This window comes from Corvus moneduloides, chromosome 8 (genome assembly GCF_009650955.1).
Source record: "Corvus moneduloides isolate bCorMon1 chromosome 8, bCorMon1.pri, whole genome shotgun sequence".
NCBI classification, from domain to species: domain Eukaryota; kingdom Metazoa; phylum Chordata; class Aves; order Passeriformes; family Corvidae; genus Corvus; species Corvus moneduloides.
Genome location: NC_045483.1, coordinates 36,149,222 through 36,164,917, shown reverse-complemented (window position 1 = coordinate 36,164,917; position 15,696 = coordinate 36,149,222).

Here is a 15,696-nt window from a genome sequence, read left to right as displayed (position 1 = left end):
TGGATGTGAAACATAAGTGAGAAGTGCCCAGAGCTGGCAGGGTGTGAAAGCTTGCAGGTACCTGTGCACCTGGGATTTTCAAAAGACAGACCACCACCACCTCCCCAGTAAAACAAGTACTGCTCTCGTATCCAAAGCTAGATTACACTGGATATTTCATATATAGGGAAGGTTCTTATGAATCTTTTGGAAGCTCTGCCAGCTTCTTGAGTTGAGGGTACAAAAGGATATTTCTTGAAGGAAATTTGGTCTTACAGTAAGAAGAACATGGGAGTCGATGAAAAGAACTTAAAAGGAGTTAAAAGGTGGTAAATCGGAAGTTTAAGAACAGACAACCTTCTTTATACATTAAATATCCAGTGTAATCTCATTTTGGGCATGAGAGCAGTACTTGTTTTATTGGGGAGGTTGTTTTAGTGGTGGTCTGTCTTTAAAAAAAATTTTGGTGGTAATTTAATCTTACTGAAAACCTTCCTTCAGAAGCAGCTGGAGCCATGAAATGTTTAAAGTGTAAATAATTGCATGGTCTGAGGACTGGACAGTATGGCAGTGTGGAACTAACAGCCCAGAAAATGCTGACCAGCTTCTCTCTTTCCCTTTGGTCTGTGCAGAAAACAAAGATTGAATTGTCCTTATTTGCTGGAAGTGGAGGCAAATTCCTTTGCTTTTTCTCCTGAGTATCACATTGGCTGTGCTATATATGCTTACAATACATATTGCAGTTATCCTTTAGAACAAAGACAAAAGAAAACCTATTTCATTTCTGTTTGTTCTTGAGCACAGGAGGTTTATTTATAACAGGAGTGGCTTAGTGATCTCGTTCTCCATAGGCATTAAGCAGAAATAAGTCCAGATAACGAGTAGCCATAAAATAATGCGTAAATATATGAAAACTGTGTCTGGTTGTCCTTAATCCAATCGAAATTTTCCTGCAGTGCTTTGCATTTGCAGTCAGGGCTTTGCTGACATAGTCTGGGTAAGCAGCTATCTGTGGCCATCATTTATCTGTTCAGCACAACCAGAACACTCCTGGAGAAGCAATGAGATGAAACTTCAGCTCAAAAGGCAGGCTCAGATTAGGGAACCTATGCAGAAATGCAAAAAAAGCCCTGGTAAGGAAGAGTGAAAGAACTGAACCCAGACAATGGCCTTGTAAGAGGCTTTCTAAGACTTAGATAAGGACTCTGCTGAAGCAGTGGTAGGAGGGGATGTTTTTTACAATCACACCCAGACTAGGGGCATGTTTTTGTCTAGAGCCAGAAGGGGCATCATGAGTTTCACAAGAGCAGCTTCCAGGGCTAAATTATGGAGACATTTTTTTAGGAATGCCATTGTGGCTGCCCCTGGATCCCTGGAAGTGTCCAAGGCCAGGTTGGATGGGGCTTGGAGCAGCCTGGGACAGTGGAAGGTGTCCCTGCCCTTGGCAGGAGTGGTGCTGGATGGGCTTTGATGTCCCTCCCAGCCCAAACCATCCTGGAATTCTGTGACTTCGTGATAATCTGTGATTCTGAGAAAGCCAGAGCTTAGTCTCTTTTCTCTAGAAAACACAGAATTCCAAATTTGGCTACAGTGGCATCCTGCAGGACCTCTCTCCCACTGAAGCCTCATTTTTCCTCTGTATTTGTGATGGTAAATTTTTTAAATACCCCGAGTTAACTGAATGCAAGTGAATGACGGAAACCTTCATCCACGGAAAGCTGGCTAAATAACTGCATACAGTGAATAGATTTTGTTTTTACTTTGGCTGAAAGCGCTGCATTTACTTCTGTTCCGAGAACACTCAACCCTTCTGCTTGATGCTCAGCAAGGGTCAGACTGACAGGATGCTTGTTTTCATCTTTGCAGCTCTTTGCAAAACATTCCAAAAATGCACACAAATACAAACTTGCTTTTACTTCTGGCCATTTATTTGTCAGAACTTGAAAAAGCAAACGTAAATATTTACAGGCACTCTCTGAAGTGCTAGCCTGGATTTCCATCTGAATCCCTGTTTCAGCAGGTCCAGCCCAGCAGCTCACATGGGGTGGAGAGCAGCTTTCCATCCTGTGTTTGCTCTCGGCTCTAGTGCTGAGCCCAGGACTAAGGAAGTTCTTTTAACTGCAGGTATTCTTTCTTTTCTCCACTAATTTAGCTCCCTGCGGTAGCTGGTTTTGTCTGGTGAGCCACACATGTTCTTTGAAAAGCCTGATTTTCCAGCTGTTCTGCCAGTTTTAATGGCTCTGTTGTTAAACGTTGCCCTGTTGTTCCAAATTCAGTCCAGAGACACAAATTTACCAGAGAACTTGGGGCTGCTGCAGGGCAGAGAACTTTTCTTCTTCTGAAAACCAAAAAAAAAAAAAAATCATATTCCTCGGTAAAATGGATATTGTGTTCCTCTTCTTTCTTTCTTTCTCAGCTTTTTTTTTTCATTCCCAGCTTTATCCGTGTGTTCAGAACTCCCAGTGCCTGTGTGAGGCTGGTTATTTCTGTGCACAGGCAGGTACAGGTGCATGTTCTTGGTGAGCTGCTATGGCAGCATAGAAATGTATCCTAGAGTCACTCTTTTTTTAGGATACAACATTCCTGGCTTGAATTGTAGGCTAGGGAAAAGTAAGAAAAAGCGCTCCGACATTTTGAATTATTGGGTGGGAAAATGAAGCGCTGCCAGAGTGCTGCCCAAAAAATCAGTGTGAGAATTAAAAATTGTTACCTTTCCCTGGAGCTTGAGCGATGTTTAAATTCTTCTCCAGAGTTATGAGCACTGCTGGTTCCTTTTGCTGGAGAGAGTCAGCAGAAATGGATTTTAGTGAGACATTTCTCTTGGCATGAGTTTGGCATTTCTAGTTCTAGTCCTGGAAGAGGAGTCAATCATGTATGTACAGATACATGTTCAAAAAGCTAATGCAAGCCTAAATCTGTTGGGAAGAGGCTGCTGTGGCACAAGAGATGCATCGGCTAGTAGGATTTAAGTGAAATGGGAACTTCCCAACTCATTGGAACCTAAGGGAGGGCTGGAAATGAAGCTGGGAGGGTGGTGGGAGGAGGAAGAAGGAGGAGATTTATACCTGAGAGTGCAGGGGATCTCTCTGAGAGGAGAGCTGAGGCAGCATGACTTGTGTCCTGCTGCAGCTGGAGAGCAGGTACTGGCAACAGAGCCTTGGATGAGAGCTCCAGGACTGGGGGATGTGGTCGTGGTTTGGCCAATAAAATTGTGAAGGGGGTGTTGCCTTAACAAGAACGTGGCCAAGAAAATCTCCGTGTGTCCCTCAAGCCCAGCAGAGGAATGTGAATTCTCAGAGGATGGAGCAGGTCAGCATCACTGGAGGCTGCTGGGGTTTGCTTGGGTGGGGTGGCACCCTGGTGCCTGTCCTGTTTGTCCCTCAGGGGTGACGTGGGGCTGGGCCTGGGTCACTGGCTGAGTACCATGAGCTCAGGAGGGCTGCCCGGTGGAAACCAGTGACACAGGAAACTTGCTCAGCAAGGGGAGGTAGCAGTGAAATCATTTAAATACAAAGGCACTGATACCCAGCCCAACCAGTGAGGAAAGGAAAACCAGGACTGGAAACATTAAAGGTCATAGACTGAAAGTTCACACAGAGTTATTTCCAGTTTTTAAACAATATCCGTTCTCGCCACCTGCACATTCAGCAGAGCATTGTCTCTAACAGAGAGAACTTCTCACACACAGAAAAACAGTCTTTGAGAAGGCAAAAAGATAGGGGCTGTTCTGGGTAAATATAAGGAGAAAAGGATGTCTCAGCATATCGGGAATTACGTGAAAAATACCCCCTGGAGCAGAACTGCTCCTCCTCACATGAGGGAGAGGACGATTTCCTTTAGAACATTGCCTTGTTGTTGCAGATTCATTGATTCCTGTCTGACGGATGCTGGGTTGGTCAGGCTTTGTTTGGTTTCCTTAATTTCTCCACAGCATAGTTTTTCAGCTCAGGTTTTCTCTAAACCTAGCAAACATGGCCAGTGTTTCCAAGTGATTCTGCATCTGAGAGTTCACTTTGCAAAACTTTGAGGAGAAAATTTTGTGCTTTGTGTTTTGTGCTTGTCAGAGCAGCTGTGCCCTCTCTGCTCCTCCTGGGGACTGAGAGCAGAGCTTGAAACTCTTGCTAATATAATTCCCTGTAGATTATGGCCATCTATCATTACTCCATCTAGCAAACACTCTTTTCTGATAAAAGGGAATGTAGTAACATTTGTATTTATGGTCTTGTTCAAAGGAGTGATGTGAGGTTAATTGGAAGGTTAATTAGGAGAGGTTTAATCTAAAGGCAACAAGTCTAATCTCCACTCTCAGATTCATGAGAGAGCTCTTTTCACTCAGCTTTTCCAATAAAGGCAGCAATCCTTAGAGATAAACATCTCTGACACAGCAGGCGACTCCATTTATTTCAAGGTGGTTCACAGGAAAACTCACCTGGAAATAGAGCAGGGGGTTCTAGCTGCCCTGGCTGCGCCGTGCCAGCCACACAAATTCTTCTTCCCTGTCATCATGGAAAATCAAAAACTTGAAGCATGGCAGTCGAGTGAGGCTTCCCAAAGGACAGCTGTGGGGAGTGGGGCTTATCTCACGCTTTTGGCAACCACAAAACAATTCCCAAAGTCAGCAACAATGTCGCTGTCAGGGACTCTACATTTTGTTAATCAATAAGCATGAGAAAGATGAATTGCTTTTAAGATGAACAGCCAATCAGTGCTGTAAGTGGAACAGTCAATGCCTCAAAGAATTGCATGCCCTTCTCCTTAGCTGAGCTTCACAGAGCCCATCCCTGCCCTCAGCACCTGTGGCTATTTCTGCAGTCAGGGATTAGGTAATGGAATGGTTCCTTTTAGGCCACAGTCATAAATATCATTTAAATAGACAGTGAAAATAGAGAACCTCCTGTAGCTGAATAGCTGCTCCCTTCTGCAGGGCCGAGTCTTGAAGCAGTGTGATAGGGATGAGTCCAGGGAGCTCTTTCCTAAACTTGCTTCTGGCCCTGTCATTTCACCAAGATACAATTAACCTGCTGCTTTCCTCCCACTCATCAGGTTGGCTCCTGTCCCTGCCTTATCTCCCCATCTAAATATTTCCCTTCCCTGTTCTTTGTGAGCATAACAGTGGGGAGGCAAAGATGGGGAGAGGTAAGTAAGCTCCAGAAGTGGCTGAAAGGAGTGATGAGATCATTTATGATCCTAATCCCCGTCTTGGCTGATTTGTTTGTTGGGTAGAATTAAAAAGAAAAAAAAAACCCAAGCCCTCACACTTTAGGTTGTAAATCCCAGCAGTCCTAGGGCTTGCTGTGGGAGGAATCACCTTAGTGCTGAGGAGGAGGAGCAGGGAGATGACATTTTAGTTCAAGCATGTGACTCTGCTGCAGATGCCTAAAGCAGGCAGCAGGGTAAGAAGATGAGAAGGTGCTACTGAGGGCTCTTAAGTCTTCAACAGGATTCTCTAAGAGTCCACTTAAAGACAAATGGAGCATTCCAGGAAGTCAGCTGATGGAGGCAACAAGAAGAAGAGGTTGTTTTTGAAGTGTACCTTCTATCTTCCACAATAGAGTATTAATTATCTTTTAGTCTTTTAGTTTCAGAAAAAAAAATTTCTAAAAGTATCTTGCTGTGAACACATTGTTCTACAGGCAAGAGCTTCCACTGCAATCTGGAAAATTTTCTTTATTTTTATATTAAGATTGTCTGAAAAATCCTTATCCTGTTTTATGCTTCAGGATTCAACAATTGCCCTTTCCACCCTTCTCGGTTTTTAAATATTTCCTTCTCGTCATCCTGATCTTCATTTTTGCCTTAACTTATATCAGCATTGAGGTTTTTCACACTTTCCCTTTTTGTGTTTGTGTTTAGCAGCTGTATTTATAGCTTTAATTTCTATCTCCTCTTACAATTCAACAAGATAGGATGTTTCAGAAGCTTGTTTCTCACAGAGGTCAGGAAGGAGGACACTGTATCTGGTATTGGTGCCTAACAGCTTTGGGAGGTGTTAATCTGTATGGATGCTTGCTCTGCAGAAGCGGAGTGAGCCTGTGGCCTGTCCAGTGAAGTGCTATGGGAAGTGTCAAGTGTGTGAGGGAAGTGCTCCAAGATGCCTCTCCTCATTACAGCAGCTGGGCTGGCATTTGTCTCCTCTAATTAATCAGCAGCTCACTGGTGAGGGCGTGCCCTTCCTCCTCTTCCTCCAGGTGAGACTGGAAGCCCTCCAAAACGCAAGTCAGGCAGGTCCTGTCTTGTGTTTCAGCCCAGGTGAGCTCCTGGCTGCCAGAGGCTGTAACCCCTCACACCTCCTCCCCTGCTCCCACTCAGCTGCCCACGGCAGGGCTGGCTGCACTTTCTCCCTCTCCTCAACCCTCTGTCCCTCCTGCAGCCCCTGTTGGTGCGTGCTTGGGATTATCCCACACCTTTCCATGCTGAGGGCAGAAACACAGTCTGCTTTCTGCCAAGAGGTAAAACCAGTGCCTTCCTCTTTCTTCACACTCTGCCCTGGGGGACATCAGCAGCCTGCACCAGGTGCTGGAAGGTGAATGCCATCCTCCTGCAATGTCAGAAGTGCCATCTGGATGCTGTGGCAGGAGTTAAGGAGCACTTCAGGGCAGAAGCAACACCCCCAGGGGTTCTTGAGTAGCAGCTGCCTTGTTTTGCATCAGCTGAGTACAGTCCCGTGGCCTTTCTCAGACATGTCGGAAACCAGGAGCCCAGACAACTTGGAAAAACAGCCTGAAATCTCATCCTGAATGTTTAGGTAGAAGAGTGTGGTCCTTCCCAGCTCCCAGGAAGACTGTGCTGGTCTCAGCATGCCCATTGTTTCCCCTTCCCCTGGAGATCAGATCCTGGCCAGCCTGGTAGCCTAGCACCAGCACTGCCAGCAGTGTCAAACCCAGGTATGGTCCAGCCCTTTTATCCATGGAAAATCTCCTGCTCTGGCTAGGGCTGGTCACCTACTTACTTACTTGTTGCATCCGTACCCCTGGTTAGAGGAGTTGTCTCCACAGTATGTTAATGAATGGTATTTTGATGATGGCCTAAGACATCTTTTCTGGATTCAGGAGAAATTTCCCCCCCACACCCTTCTTTTCCAACTGCACAGACATCCAGGCAAAAATGACAGCTGCTTGGTCAGACCCTGGTTAACTCCGGGTGGCGATCCACACAGGAATCCCTGGCCCTTTAGCTGGAATAGGTTTTGTCCTGTTCTGGTGCCTCCTTTCCCTTATTTTTGCAGGCCCAGACAGCAGGGCCTTCCCTCTTTTCATCTTGACCTGTCACATCCATACCTAGGGCAGGGAGCTGCACAGCAGGCTCAGAGGGAATATTCAGCCCACTCCACTCCAGATGTTCATGCAGGGCCAAAATGCTTGAGGGGGGAGTTCACTGCTGTGTCAGCTCCAGGCACTGGGGTGACCATGGCTCTGGGGACGTGTGGCAATGGAAATTCCCATGTGCGACTTCTTCTTGGACTGGGGCACAAAACCCCTCCACCTCCAGAACTAAAAAAAAAAGCTCTGAGTATGAGGGGAATTGATTCCAGCAGCAAGGTGGCTGCAGGAAAGAGCAATTGGGAATGTCCAGGCACTGCCACCACCAGTGAAAGGGTGCAGCAAGGCTTGGAATAAGCTGGTGTGCAGCTTGGAGCATCAGTGCTCTGGCACAAAATGATGGGGAGCAGAGCACCACCTCGGGGGGAAGGAGAGCTCTGGAGAGCGGCAGAGTGCACTGGGCAGCCAGAGCAGGTGGCAGCCCTGTCCCACAAGTGTGAGGTGTAAACAAGCTGCTTGTTATCACTTTGTGATGAGGCACAGCACTCCACCTTTTTGCTTTTAATTCAGCTCCAATACTTGAAGTCTTAGAGCAGTACTTAGAGATTGTTCTTGTTTTGAAGGCAAGAGTTTTGAGAAGCACTCGATTCTGAGTATCCACGTCTCCCTGTGCCCTCTCAGACATCATGGCTTCCTGAGGTTCCTAACAGCCTTTTTTTCTTGTACATTTAGCTTCAGACACGAGTTTTGCATATGAGTAATAGTGAAAAATGACCCCATACACAGAAATCTTTGTGGAAACTCTGATAACAGTGAAAGAACGAATTTCAAGAATCAACAGCCTCTCCAAATGCTCCTTTTGTAACGGACATAACAGCAAAGTAATCATCATTAGAATAGTAATTTTGTTCCAGCAACCCTTAAACTCCTGCTGTGCCACTGTACTGTCAGTCTCTGTGCTGGGCTGAGGGAAGGAGAGGGGGATTCTAATAACTAAGTTTCAGAATAATTGAAGATCTTTTAAGATACAAACTTTGCTTTGATATAGGAATTTCAAAGGTGAATGGAATTTCAAAGGAGGCGCTGGGAATGCAAGGATAGCAGGATTGAGTTCTTAGTGGTGGGTAGCTCTTGACTTTAGATTGTTTCTTGTGAAGATACTGGTTCCTTCTTTTCACACCAAAAATATGTCAAAACAAGAAATTTAATTTATTCAGTTCTCTTGGATGCCATACGTAGCTGTCGTTTTCATGATTTAATGTATAAACATGAGAAGGCATCTTTGCCATGAAATTATATTAGCAAACACTGCCTTTCTTCTAAGTGCTCCTCTGAAAACTGGCTGTATCTCTGGAAACCAGAACGACAGAGACTGTGTTACAAACACACAGACTCTCATGTGAAATGCCTTTGGTCTTGTATAATTTCTAGACTGAGCTGTGAGACGCTGTCCTGTAAAGGTGAAAAACTGGCGAATGAAAAGGAAACTGTAGAAATTAAAGATTTCTGCATTGCTAGGGATTCTAGAAGCTTAGATCCTTGGCAGGCTTCTTGTCCTGCAAGCACAGTTCCTTCACACCTCTTTTGATGTCAACATTCATGCAGTTGTAGAAAAGCAGTACCCACAAAGAGCTTTTCTAAGTCATCTCCATGCCAGATCTGCTCAGCTGATTTTATTCCTGATAGGAAGATAGTCTCCCCAGCATACCTAGTTTAGGAGTTTCTGTCTTTGTGGTTAAAAATGTAATTCCAGGATCTTTCTTTCTGCCCTTGATGTTCGCCCATTCCTGTTCTGTGCTCCTGTGAAGAATGTCACTGGAGATGTTTTTCTTAACATTGATCCGCTGAATCAAACCCAACCCAAACACACCTACACTCAAGACAAGCTTTTGGAATGACTTGTGTGCACCTGGCTATCTGCATAAACCATGAGATAAATGTTAAAAACAGAGGCTATAACAAGGACTCCGACAAAGATCCTGCTGTCTGCTATAAAGAAGTATTTAACATCTGCATTTTAATGATGTAGATGTAGAAATCTTATACTTTATTAAAAATCAGGTGCCTGGTCACACATGAATATAGGGCACAGCCAACTATTTTGGCTCTAATTTGTGCAGGTTGATCAAAAAATACTGGCATACCTTGATATTTTTAGTATTTTACACAAAGCTGTTCACCATTGGTATTGATTTCAGATATTTTGCTTGTCTAGGGAATGGGAAGATTAATGAATAAACTCTGTTCTTTCATATTACAGCTGAGTCTAATTAGATGATGGGATTAACTAATGTCAAGCAGCCACTGGAATTGCATTGCTGTGTCTTTGACAAGGGTATTAAAAAAAAAAAACCAAAAAACCAAAAAAAGCCAGTTTTCCTTTATGTCCAGGGAGAGAAGGGAGAGTGTGTAGCAATGTGTTTTGCTGAGGACAAGAGGAAAATGGTGGTGGGTGGGAAGAATAGGAGGGATGTGGGGAATTAGAGGGCATGTAACTGAAGGAAGAGGCGTTTGGACATGAGCCACTGTAAACCAACTGACTTTTCCTTCAAGAATCCACGGGTGAGAGACTGGAAGATTTTAGAAGCTCAGTAACAATCATAACTGTTGTTCAGTCAAGAGAATAATTATGCTTTTAGAGATCAGGAGTTCAAGATGCTTCTCCATATACTTAAGTACTTGCAAAACTCTAAAATTCATAAACATAGGAAAATGCATTTCCTAAAAGCCCAAAGCAGACAATGGTATCAGAAATAACACGGGCTAAGTATTTTCCCTGGAGAGACAGACTTTTCTTCACTTTCAGGATGTTTCCTTTTCTGAAATGTCAGCCTTTATGCAATACTCTGCTACTAGCCCACATACGATCTTTTTTCTCTTATGTTCTTCCAGTTTCAATAGATGCCACAATGGATTACTCGTGCATTCAACCCAAATGTTTACTTTTTATTACTCTCTTCTTTTTTCCTCAGAGTTTATTTTGGTGTATTTAACAAGCAACAGGACAAGAGGAAACAGCCTCAGGTTGTGCCAGGGGAAATTTAAATTGGACAGTAGGAAAATTCCGTCATGGAAGCGGTTGTAAAGCACTGGAGCAGACTGCCCGAGGCAGTGGTGCAGTCACACCTGGAAGTGTTCAAAAAATGTCTGGATATAGGGACATGGTTTCATGGTGAACAGGATGGTGGTGCTGAGTTGATGGTTGGACTTGATGATCTTAAAGGTCTTTTCCAACCTAAATGATTCTGTGAGTCTCTGGTTTGATGCCTGATCCACATCCCCCTGTGGGCAGCCTCAGGGGCTTTTGTTCTCCAGTGTGAGGGGGCAGTTTGCTGGCCAGCGTGCTGGGGATATGTGCTGTGGTCCTGGGGCATTGGGCATCCAGTGCTGTGGCTGCTCCTGCAGCTGCTCCTGCACCAGCCCTGACCACAGAGGAGCTGCTGCTCCTGGCCCTGTCCTTCCTCCCCTGCTCTTTCACCCTTTCTCCACCGCCCTGACCTCAGCAAATCCACCCCTGGCTTTGTGTCAAGCTAGAGGAGTTGGAAACAACTGCTCTTCTCTTCTTCCAGTTAAAAATCAATTATATCAATGTTGGAGACCTTGAACCGTTTTTAAAACGCCTTCAGATTGTCTTGACCCAACAACCCTGATGTCATCAGGTCTGCTCCAGGCCAGTGTCAGACAGATGAAAGCCGAACCAGTGCCTCGCAGCAGTCCCAAGTGTCTGCTGCAGCTGTGTCAGAAAGGAAATGGCTTTGTGAGAATTAATGGCAAAATGTTGAGCTGGAGAGATGCTCCAGCAGCAAAGTCTGTCAGAGACCTCTGCTCCGGCCATGGCAACTCACTGCACAGGGGAACAACAGCAGCACATTCCTCTGGATTTGCCTGCAGAGACGTTGGCGTGGCAGGGAATTTAACAGCATCTTTTGTCACACAGGTATTTTTAAAAAGATTTTATGCATTGATTGGGAAACCTGCATGAGTGACTCTACAACCTGTGTTTAGATAAGGTGTCATTATGATGGCTCTGCCCCTACTGTTAAACCTCATGGACATTCCTGGTCCCACACAGGAGCTCTGGTTTGGCATGCAGAGTTTCTCTGCCATGACAGGGCTTCAACTCACTGCTGGGACACTGCCTGGGACAGATACCCAGGGGAAGAAGTACCAGGACTAATGTTGAAATTCTCCTTTGAAACAGCAGGAGAGACAATTAATTCCAATCAAAAGCTTTGTGGAAAAGAACACTGTCTCAGAATTGGGGGTAAGTTTTCAGGTGATTACAAGCATAGATTATTAAAGTACTGGCACTGCCACTGTGTGTTTAGACTGTTCCAACACGTGTGACTGAACCACACATGACATCTCTTTAGGAGATCTGTTCCCAGGGCTGTACTCTGGCTGTATTAATATTTTTGAATAAAGCATGATGGCATTGCTAATAAATATGCAGATGGAAAAAGCTGGGTGCCTTTCAGAGCAGTTTATGCAGCCAGCTGCAGTTCCTGTAGTTTGATCCAGGTGATATTAAATCTGCATCCCCCAGAGGCTGGATCTCTTTGGGGAGAGCACACCCCCAACACTTGTACCTGCGGCTGCACCTCCTGGGTGAACAGGACAAAAATTGCATGACCGAACTGTGCCATGCAGTAAAAAAAGAAGGAATTATGCTTTGTAGTTTCCTGAAAATAACAAGTCACAAGTTTTGGCAAGACACTGGCCATATGAAAGGTACTTCATGGTAGCTGGTTCTCTATTTCAGCTAGAAAAAAACCCACAAAGCAGCAAACCTTTTGGTCTAGAAATGGAAGTCCTGAGACAAGTGCAGTATTTTACTGGTGAGGAAAATGAAATACCTTATTATTTTTAATTTTTGTCCAGAGTTGCTGCTATTCCTTCAGAAAGTTGGTCAGAAAAGATGCAGGATGGCTTATCCTGGGTGGGAAAATTAGTTAGGTGGTGCAGCAAAGTCTCTCCCAACCCCACAGTTCTGTGATGCCACAGATCCTCCAACACTAAAGTGCTACTGATGCCATTTTTTAACAGCAAATTCACCTAGTTTGATAAAGCTGAAACCAGAACAGAACACTTAAAAAGTGGTGTTCAATAAGCCAAACCTTCAAGGCAGCATTTCAAACACATTTATGATGTGCAGGAAATTCCCCAAACTCTTCTTGCAGATTTTTTGTTGACTGGCTCTCGTTGGACATCTTGTGCTATCGACAGGATTTTCAGATGAGAAACCCAAGTGTTTGTCCTGGAGCTGTGTGTCAGCAGTGGGCAAATCACAAAAGTTTGAGGAGCTTTGAGACAAACTACTAAAACAAATGAAAAATGGATACTTTCTGGCTGTGAATTCTTATTACCTGCAGATCTGACTTCTCCATATTTCTTGTAATTAAAAATTTAAAGCATAATATTAAATTCCTTTAAAAAGCATTAATAAAGCCTCTTAAGCTGAACTACCATTTCCCATGTGATGTTGAGGCGGCCTTTAGTTGATTTTTCCAATTTCATCATGTTTTGTGTCCTTTCCAGATTTGCTGCTTTTAAATTTAGGGGTTTGGTTTTGTTTTGTTTGTTTGTGTCTCTCTGTGTAGGGAGGGGGGTTAATACCACAGCTGAACTTCGGATTTCCAAAAATGCCCAAGGAGTCAGCATTGAAAACAGCCCAGTGTGAGCAGAGAGTCTCTTGGTATGGATCTTCCAACACCTCATGAACCAGATTTTGTTTCTTCCAACTCTGTGCAAAAACATGGTGGTGAAAAGCAACCACTGAAACCACCCCAGCCTTCCTTGTTTCCAGCCAGGGGACTGTTTCAGCTCCTGCAGTGCTGTGGGTCGGACATTCTCTGGGTGTTTGTACACACCCAGTGCATCCACATTCCAGCTCAATCCAAGTCTCTGGATGCTAAAACAGAGAGGCCAACAGAATCCTCAAGCAGAAATAAGTTTAAATTGTGGGTTTTGATACAGGTTATGGTCCTTCTTGCTTGTGACAGCCGTGTTTTGTTTGCCATTGGTGTGACAAAACGTTGCCTCTGAAGTTTTTATCTGCAGCAGAGCTGGAGTGGGTAAGAAAAAGAAAGGGTTTTCCTATCCCACATACTGCTTCCAAGTTGCTATAATTTAGGGTTTTTTTCTCTTATTTTTCTGTAATTAACTGTGGGCAGCAATTTGAGGGAGGGGATTCTGCCCCTCTGCTCTGCTCAGGTGAGACCCCACCTGCAGAGCTGCCCCAGTCCTGGGGCCCAGCACAGGGAGGACCTGGAGCTGCTGGAGAGAGTCCAGAGGAGGCTCCAGGATGATCAGAGGGATGGAGCAGCTCTGCTGGGAGGAAAGGCTGGGAGAGCTGGGATTGTTCAGCCTGGAGAGGAGAAGCTCCCAGGTGACCTCATTGTGGCCTTGCAGGACCTGAAGGAGACAACAAGAAAGATGGAGAGAGACTCTTTACAAGAGCCTGGAGGGCCAGGACACAGGGAATGGCTTCCCACTGATAAAGAGTGAGTTTGGATTGGGTTTTGGGAAGAAATTCCTCCCTGTTAGGGAGGTGATGCCCTGGCACAGGGTGCCCAGAGAAGCTGGGGCTGCTCCTGGATCCCTGGCAGTGTCCAAGGCCAGGCTGGACATTGGGACTTGGAGCAGCCTGGGACAGTGGGAGGTGTCCCTGCCCATGGCAGGGTGTTGGGATTAGATGATTCTTAAAAGGTTCCTTCTAACTCTGTGATTTTATGAATGTAACTTTATAAAATTATTAGGGCTTCTACTAAGATTTGCTTCAGTCTGACACCTATCCTCTAGCAGGTCCTCCAGAGCAGATTTGCTGCTCAAAATGCCACCTTGCTTTTACTTCTTCCTTGGCAACCTCCAGCCTGGGGACAACAATCCTCAAGGAAAGGTCTGAGGGGAGCTGAAGGAAGCTCTTGTGCAAACACATTGTGTCTGCTGATTCAGGAGAAGTGGGTGTGAGGAAGGAAGTGCCTTCCTTGCCTGCACAGAGATGGTGTCCTTTGCTTCTCTTTTGCTGGCAAAGTTGGGACTGATGCTTTGAATACCTCCTCTTTTTGCCTACAGAATGTATCTCTCTTGCCATGAACAAGTGCCAGTTCATAAATGTATGAGAAAGAAACTTATTATTTCTGTTGTATCTCACATGCCAGTAATTGTGTTTCACTCGTGAAAATAAATCATCATTTTCTTCCTCTCTTCTGTTTGTATATGATCCAGAAATGAAGTGCTTGCTTAGAGGAATGAAAGGGCTGTCAGCATCCCTGAAATTTGAATCTCAGCTGTATCAAAACACCCTCTTGACTATGAAGGCATCCAGAATTCAAAAGATTCCTTGGCAGTTTTGCTCTTTCACTCTCTGGAGAGCACAGGTGAAGGTGGAGCCTGGCAGGTGAGCCAGAAGAGAGACAAAAAAGGAACATCCTGGTTCAGTCCGGACGCTTTGGTCGATCCCTATGAAGAGCAGGAGCCCTTAAGAAGGAAAGGGGGGGATGAGTGGGGAAGAAGATAAATGAAGTGATTTCAGAAGGGAAGAGAGGAGGAAATGAACTTTGCAAGAAAGGAGGAGCAGCATGGAGCATCCCAAGGGGAGAGCTGCATTGGAGAACAAGGAACTGTTCCATGGGGAACAGGCAGTGCAATAACCCAGTAACAGAGTGGGTTCTGTAGGAAAGCAGCGGGGAATGAGAAGAAAAGAATGGTTCTGTTCACTTAGGAAATGGGACACGGAGAAATCAGGAGAGCACAGCAAAGACCAAACCAAAGGAACAAGCAGAGGGAGATCTCAAGTCACCCTCAGCTCCTGTGTGGTGAATTCAAGTACAAGGGGAGTGATTGCTGTGGGTTCTTCAGCAGATGTGCGCTGGGGAGGGAGGAGAGCCATTCTCGGCAGTTCTATTACATTAATGCTGTTGTCTGCTCTTCAGAGCCGTTTTGTGAGGGGGCATCAGCTGCTCCTCCAGGCTGAAGAGCCAGTTCTGAAGGCTCTTTTCTACATCCTTGGCCTGTATTTTGGTCCCCATATGCTCCCCTTCCCACCAATGAACTAAGGGAATGAATAGCAGACAGTATTCTCTATCTGAGGGCATTATTAATTGAATGGAGAGAGTTTAGGGCACTAAAACTCCACAAATGCAGGATAAATTTAGTGACTAGTACAGATGAAAAAGAGGTGACACGACGAGGCTTAAGGGTGGGGATTTTTTAAAAGGTCATTTGCATTTTGAGATTAACTTAATATTAAAAAAGAGATAAAACAAACAGAAAAAATGGAAGAATCCAAAGGTAGATAATTTGTGTTTAAATTAGTATTGTGAGTCCAGCTGAGCAGGGTTGGGTTTTTTTTGGCTACCTATCTGAAAATAAATATACAAATCCTGTGCCCTTGCAGCACTCTTCTCAGGATGTAATCAAAGCTTCTCCAGATAGAATCCTCCATTCTGGATATCAG